Here is an 8,768-nt window from a genome sequence, read left to right on the forward strand (position 1 = left end):
ATATATATATATATAAACTTAGGTATAACTTTTTAATAAGAGAATTGTTGAAAAATATGTCCCATGAACACATATAAAAATATGCAAAGATAAAGGTTTAATAATCTGAACAACAAACACAGAGTAAAAGGCCTGAAACACACACGAAACGCTTTCCTAAAAATGATATTTGCTCCATCTCCTCTGCGAGATTACTATAGGATTACATGCAAATAATTTTAGTGAATATGACTAATCTATGAATTTCTGCACTAAGCTCTGTAAAAAATACATTGTAAAATTATAATTGAAATATGCAAAGTTGGATTTAAATAGAATTAAGGTAAGAAAAGATGAAAGGACACAACCTTTCACCAAATGATACCTTTTCATAAAAGACACAACCTTTTTATGTAAGGCACATCTTCATCTAAAAACACATCTTATTAAAAAGAGATCTCTTCACTAAAATACTTATAATTAGTAGTTTATTTTAAAACAAAAATTCAACAGTCCCCCCACTTGTTTAAATATAAATTAGGACACAAAGATCAAGTACTATTCACACATAGAGTAATGTATCTTTCTATTTGAACAGTACCTTCATACAATGTCACAAAACGAAGTTGAAATTTTATGTAGCATAATATCTTTGAGCTTGTTCCTTGTGATAACATCGGTGACACTACATACATAAATATTTTATTCTTGCTTTCCACTCAATTTGCTTAGTACTTTTATGGCCATGTGCTATCCAAGATTCATGAATATTTATGAGAGCAACTCCAACTCTCAATCAAAGAGGGACCACTTCTATGTTCATATAGATGAAGTTCTTTTAGTGTCTGTCATATTTGAGACACTTGTTCTTTGAACTTAACCTCATTAAGAGTATTAGAACTCAACCCTCCCATCTATAACAACCAGTACTAGTATATCTTTTACTTAAGTACTGAAACATCCACATATCAATAACTTATTGCTACCCTTTGAATCCATAACTATTAATTTCATAGTACCAGGTAGGGTTGCCATTATTGGTGGACCTAATTAAGGAGTTTTTATATAATCATACTTGAAGATGTATTCAACAACTTTCTTTTAATAGGTATAGTAAATATATTAGTCAAATTCATTTTGACTTTGCCTATGTGATAGAAGCCATTCCATCTTGAATTAATTTTTTCACATAATCATGTCAAGAACTTATCGATTTTGACTTCTCATTATATAATATCTACATTCTTGAGATAGAGTGGATTGATATCATAAATTGAACTCATATTTTGCAAACTCAATGAATTTCTTAATAATCCCTCAACCACTCAACTCCTTTAATTTTCTTGCTTCTACTAATGCATTATTCTCTTGGTTTCAAGAAATTGTACCTCCACACAAGGTAAGTATCCATCACGTGATAAATTTATTTTTCTCACATTTTGGATGCCAACTTGTATCGATTTATTCTTATAAAATAGTATGAAACTTAGAGTTTCTTAAATCTCTAGTTCTCTAAAGAAAATAAAAAACTCAACTACTACCCTTTCAATAGAACTTTCTTACACAAGTTAACCCATGATTCTTTCATCATTATGGGTTGACTCCATCTAGGTTCGAATAGGATACTGACCACTTATGTTTAAGTGACTAATCTTTAACACTCTTATTACAATGTAGCGAGATTAACTACATTACCCCCACTGTTTTTATATTCTTGGTACCCAATAAAGTATCGATTTCTCCAAAATTCTTCATTACAAATGTAAAAATATTTAAAACCTTCTTGTTTCTATTATGACTTTTGTATCATTTCTTTCAATCAACATCGACATGCTATCATAAAAATGACAATATTCATTAAGAATTCTAAAGAACTACTAAAAAAATTATAAAAAGAGACATAAAAAGAGACCTCAAGAGGTCTCTTTTCCTAAAAGGAGACCTCAAAAACAACCTCAACGGTAGGTCTAGGTTACTTTTTGTAAGAGACCTCATGAGATCACTAAAAAGAGACCTCACGAATCACTAAGTAATTTCTTAAAATTCCTAAAAATAAACATCATGAGGACTCTAAACTATTTTTTAATTATTATTATTATTTTATAAAGGAGACCTCATAAGGATGCTATTTGGTTGTATTTTTTTATTTTTTCTAATTGAAAGAAACCTCATAAGGTCCCTATTATTTCTTAGTGTTTTATTAGAAATATTTTTTTAAAAAAGAAAATAAGCTCTTAAGGTCTCTTATTTGCATTGTGGAAAAAAATTTGCAAAATAGAGACTACATGAGGTCACTTTTGTTAATATTTCGAAAATGAAAATGCCAAAAAGCGACCTCATGCGGTCTCTTTTCTATTAAAAAAATAAGTGGTAAATAACAGCTTTTATAGATGTCTACCTGTCATTTTGAGTCAATTCAATAATATATATACAATCTAATTAGGTAAATCAAGGTCCAAAAGCTCCTACCAATCAATCAAATGATAACAATAAATGTATCAAGTATCCTTCGATTAATACTATACGAAAATTGACTTTAAACTTCTTCAAAATTGAGCGAGTAAATATAGGAGTCATAATTTATATATAAAATTCTATTTTAGACTTGATGAAAGATTCAAAAACACTCAATAATTTAAATAAACCACCACAAAATACATAATTTAGATATCTAATGCAAAACTAAACTTTAATGATGCGACGGTGTGTTTGTCATGTGATCCTTATCATCCTCATCATTGATGTTCTCCTCAATCACACCTCTGTATTGATCATTTCTGGAGATTTTCTACCTAGTATGTGTAGCTTTAAATGTCTCATCCTGAGTAATCGGCCTCCCAAGTTCCTTTTCCTGCAAATGAAAATAATTTACTTATTAATCAGGAATAATTAAATAAAAGTAGTTATGAATCAAGAATAATTAAATAAAAGTAGTTTGGATAATTCATCAAGAATATTACTATTGAGCAATAAGTTGGCAGAATTACACTAAGAATAGTTGATCATTAAATTACATCTACAACACAGAACTATAAAAGCACAAAACTTAAAGGATTTACAGACAAACAAAACTAAACTCCCAATTTTAGTCAAGTATCTAATTCTATTACTCTTACCATCTCTCATTGCTATACTTATTACTAGTGAATTTGACTACGCAATGAGAAAAGACCTTGTTATATTTAAAAAGTGAATTATTTTTAATATTTATTCTTCTTTTTGATAAACATGGTGTGCGAGCCAGCTTGCGCACACTTTAACTAGTTTCACATATCTTTCAACGTTGTGAACAAAAGTAAAAGAACATATAACTATATGAAAAAATTGATAGAGAGAAGAAAAAAGGCACTATAAGTATTATAAGCATATGCAGCACTTGTCGATCTATGGAAGATTAAACTATTTTAAGAAAAAAAGTGAGAAAATTGAAAGAAAGGTGCCATTTAAGTCTTGAATAAAATATTGGTGACATTGACCAACTTAAAGGGTCAAACATAATTAGGAAACTTGATTAAGTTAATTTTAAACTTGATTAATATTTTTAAAACTTTCTAATCTTTTTAAAAATAAAAATCAATCCTCACCCCTCTCCTTTCCAAATTAATCATCTCTCTCTTCTCTCTCTTCTCTCTCTCGACAGTTTCTCTCTCAACTCTCTCCCAACCAACAGTTCAGAAAAATTTCTCCCTTCAATATCTGGCGACTTCAAGATCCAGTGATAAATAGCTGCGAGAGTTCTTTTTCGACTTTCAACCATCAATCGATGTGACAAGCAGTGTTCTCCGGCGACAACAACTTCAAGTTCTTCGTCATCTCATTTCTTCTTTCACAAGTAATAAATTATGTCATTTTAGTTATTAATAAAAAGAGGAACTTGAGTCAACTTCTCTTCTAGTATTGGTTAATAATTTTAATATTTCTTTCTTAAATTTGAAATGTGGACTGAATAAAATCCTAATTTTTGGCATGTCTTCTTTACTTTTTTCGGTGTAAAATATAATTTTTATTATTATTGTAGTTTTTGTTGTCAAACTTTTGATTCAATTTGTTGGTTTCCGGTGTGATTTTTGGTCACCGTTGATAGTCTTAGTGCGTGTGTGTGTTGTGCTGGTGTTGCTAGGTTAATTTGTTATTTTTCTTAGTAAAAATGGTATTGCAACAGATGAACCATCTAATGCAACAGATGAACCATCTGATACAACAGATAAACTATTTGATTCAATAGATGAACCATCTACAGATGAACGATCTAATGCAACAGATGAAACTTTGATGCAACAATGAAAATTTGATGCAACAGATGAACAATCTAACAGATTATTAATCTGTTGTTATGGATGAATCTTTTGTTTTGAAGAAATCTAAACAATATTGATCTAACAGATAACTTATTTGGTAATAGATGAATGGTTTATTTCAACAGATAAGTGATCTATTTTTATTATTTCAAACGGATTACTTATCCACTGCAATAGGTTGGTTATAGGTTGCAATAAATAGCCTACCTGGTGCAACAGATGAGTGATCTATTTTTATTATTTCTAATAGATTAATCATCCTTTGTAATAGGTTGGTTATACGTTGTAATAGATAACCTACCTGGTGTAACAGATAAGTGATTTATTTTTATTATTTCCAATGGAATACTCATCTACTGCAATAAGTTGGTTATATACTGCAATAGATAACCTACCTGGTGTAATAGATGAGTGATCTATTTTCCAATAGATTACTCATTCGCTACACAGATTGGTTATATACTACAATATATTACCTACCTGGTGCAACAAATGAGTGATATATTTTTATTGTTTCCAACGGATTACTCATCCGTTGTAATAGGTTGGTTATATGCTATAACAAATAACCTACCTAGTGCAACAGATGAGTGATAGATTTTTATTATTTCTAATGGATTACTCATCCACTGCAATAGGTTGGTTATATGCTGCAACAGATAACCTACCTAGTACAACATATGAGTGATCTATGTTTATTGTTTACAATGGATTACTCATCCCTTGCAATAGGTTGGTTATATACTATAATAGATAACCTACCTGGTGTAACAGATAAGTGATCTGTTTTTATTATTTTCAATGGATTACTCATCCATTGCAACAGGTTGGTTATATGCTGCAATCAATATCCTACCTAGTGCAACAGATATGTGGCCTGTTTTTATTATTTCTAATAGATTTCTCATCCACTACAACAAATTGGTTATTTATTGTAATAGATATCCTATCTGGTGCAAGAGATATGTGTTCTGTTGGAACTGTTATTTTACTGTTGTACATGTTTGATTTACTTATCCTTTTTTAATGATACAGTAATCAATTATAATCTATTTTAGTTTCCTGTTAATTTTAGATAATATGGATCCTAAAAGAAAAGAAACTAAATCAAGTTCAAGTAAAGGAACAAGTAAAGCAGCTAGGCTACATCCACCACTCTATGAGCTTGCTTTATAATCCTTATCTCAATCAGGAGCAGAAGATGATGAACATGGGGAGGAGAAATATTTCAAAAGAGAAAATCCAAATTCTAATAGCCCTTCCACCGAAGAGTTGGTTAAAATCTTTAGCATTGATCGTTATCTTGTAAGAATGCGGTGCGATGGTGCCACATATTTGATGGGTGATTTCGTGGTTAAGTCAGCCATGGAAAAATATCTTGATACCTTCAGAAAAATACTTTAAGAATAAAAATTGGATGTTTATTTCAGGGACAACTACTTTAGGCAATATCTTGATTTACCGGAGGGCAACAATACTTGTTTCCAAATGAAAATGGTATATGATCTTCTCAACCGTAGGTTTATGTATGAAAACAAAGATAAGATGGATGAGGTCTGGATAAATTATTGTGGCATGCCTATTTATTTTAGTTGGAAGGAGTTTGCCATAGTTACTAGCTTAAAATGTTATCCTCTTTCTCCTTCTCAAGTCATACCTATTCTAACATAAAAAAAGCACCCTGCACACCCAAAAAAAGCAAAGAAAAGTCGAGTGATCATGATGATCTGGTGTCCCTTGTTGATCCAAGCTTCAAAAACATAAATTTGATAGAAACATTGAAAGGTAAAAGACTTTCAAAGAAGCAAAAGCAATCATTGTGCTTGGTTTGGTTTATACATAATATTCTTTGGACGAGAGACGTTAACAACAATATACCACTTAATTTGATAAAGCTCTCTGAGGATGTTGAGGCATTTAACAGCTATCCTTGGGGTTATGAAAGCTTCAAAATAACTGTCAAATATTTGTTAACTCTGTTATCGCCAAACATAGTCAACTTATATAGATTTTCATGGCTTTTCATGGTAAATATTTCTTTTATTATGACATGATTCATTTTTTTATTCAATAATGCTTTTGATTTATTGACATTATTTTATAGGCTTGGGCATTTGAAGCCATTCCTTATTTGAAACAACAAGTGTACTACCAAGAATCAGTTTCTTGTCTAAGAATCCTGAGATGGTTGTCATCCAAAACTGATAAAAATACAAAATTTGTTGATCTCTTCAATTCCTTGAAGGAAGCAGTAAGTTTAATTCTAATTAAGTTTTTGCTTTAATTAATGATTTTTTAAAATGATTTCATCATCATTCTAATATATATACTAATTTATTTTAGATCATCCATCCGCGGTTTGTTTCGACCAATCGAAAGTTGAAGATGTCATTTTTCTTACTTTATGGTCTGTGCAAACTTTATCAAATCCTAAGGTCATTGATAGAATAAAGAAGAAATTGTTTGGAGCAACACCCATCACAAGAAAAATAATATTTGAGGGTGGGCTTATTATTGTTGATGATGGTAGTGATAGTGGTTCTCATCTTACAGTTTTTGAAACAACAAACCATTATGATTATGATCATACTATTTATATAAATTTTGCCACTTCTAGCTAATGTTCTACATGCAAATGTCAAGACTGCAAGGTGAAACATGATGGAGTGACTAATGTTATTAATGCATTAACTGTTTCTATAAAGGAAATGACATCTAAGAGGGGTGTCATTCCTCCAAAGAAGATTTCATATCCATACACTCCACTAGAGATTAAGGTGGGTAAGAGTAGAAGGAAAGAAATTTTTAAGGCATCATCAAGCATTGAAAAAAGCAAAATTACAACTCTTCTGTCTTTGTCTTGCATCTTTGATCAATGTACAAGGGCCATAAGAGAGCATCAGGAGATGAAGCAGGTAAATGTATACTATCTGTTACAACAAACAAACAGACACAAATGTTTCAATAGATTATACATCTGCTGAAAATTATTAAACAGATATATACATTTGTTGCAACTGTCATATAACCTGTTGCATTAGATGTATTATCTGTTACAACATATGTTCATCTATTCCAACAAATCAAACAAGTCTTAGTACTATTTTAAATTATACCAACAGATGAGTCATATGTTGCTCCAGATAGTCATTTGTTTAAAATTATCCTACAGCTTTGTTTTACCTATTTGAGTTTTTCCTAATCTATTACATATTTGTGATTAGCATTGACAATTCTGGCTTTCTAGGTGGATTTCACAGTAGAAGCTACTGTTGAACAACATAATATCACAGTTGATAATCCATCAACTACCTCCATGGAAGAAGAAAAAGTGAAGCCTGTCAGTTCAGGAGAACAAAAGAATTACCTATTTGAAGGGTTCAACATCTCGGATGAGTCTCTAAAAAAACTAATAAAGTTGATTAATGACTATTCAGAATGGATTGTCGATGGGCTGTTAAAGCATCACGCTGGAAGGTACATAAATCTTTTCTAAAGATATTGATTTATACAATTCTTGTAGTAAAAACATGACATTAACACATATAAATCATGTAGAAAAAAATGATGAACACTACAAAGTAAAATAATCGAGTCTTGGTCTTGATATATTCGACTTTGTTGTTGTACATACCGGAATGAAGGATTGGTTCTATTTGATGTCACAGCCCCAAACATGCTGGAATGATGAGGTTAATGAATTAATACTTTATTTAATTGCATCTGTGTATTAATTTTATCATCACGTAATCTGAAATATTTGATAACATGTGCAGCACATCGATGTCATTTTTTACTACCTTCGAAAGAAGGCCAAGTTGCAAACACAAGAACAATACAGATACATGATAGGAAATTATTTGTATAAAGTTTACATCAATAATGCCTACAATAGGTTTTGTCAACAACAGCCAGAAGTTTCTCGAAGTGAGGAATGCTTAATCAACATCATCAAAGGTTTTAGCATTTTAGCTGGCTTACCTTGGCATTTGATCGACGAAGTGTACATCTCAATCAATTATGGTGATGTATTCCATTGGATATTGGCGGTCATCATTCTAAAAGAGAGGTGCATCCGAGTTTATGACTCGATATCACGAATGAGACATTCTGGACAATCGTTTGAGATACACAAACTAGAAAAAATATTGCTTACTTATCTTGATATAAGTGGCCTTTTAGACCAAAAGATTTTTACTGATTGGTCGGCGATTGAAGCATACTGGGATAAAATAGGTAATCTATTTAATGTAGAATATGTTGAAAGAATTGCTCAATAACCCATTGGTAGCCTGGAAGTATCATGATTTAGTTTTATTTTATAAATTTCACAATTCTTACATGAACTGCAAGATATGGATTATCTATTTTTTTTAAAATGCAGGGATTACGGTCTTTTTGTTACCGCTTACGCTGGGTATTTGAACTATGGATAAAAAGTACCAAATGATGGACTTGATGTCAGATTAATTCGCAAAAGATATGTTGCTC

The sequence above is a fragment of the Capsicum annuum genome, chromosome 3 (assembly GCF_002878395.1).
Source record: "Capsicum annuum cultivar UCD-10X-F1 chromosome 3, UCD10Xv1.1, whole genome shotgun sequence".
In the NCBI taxonomy this organism is placed as follows: domain Eukaryota; kingdom Viridiplantae; phylum Streptophyta; class Magnoliopsida; order Solanales; family Solanaceae; genus Capsicum; species Capsicum annuum.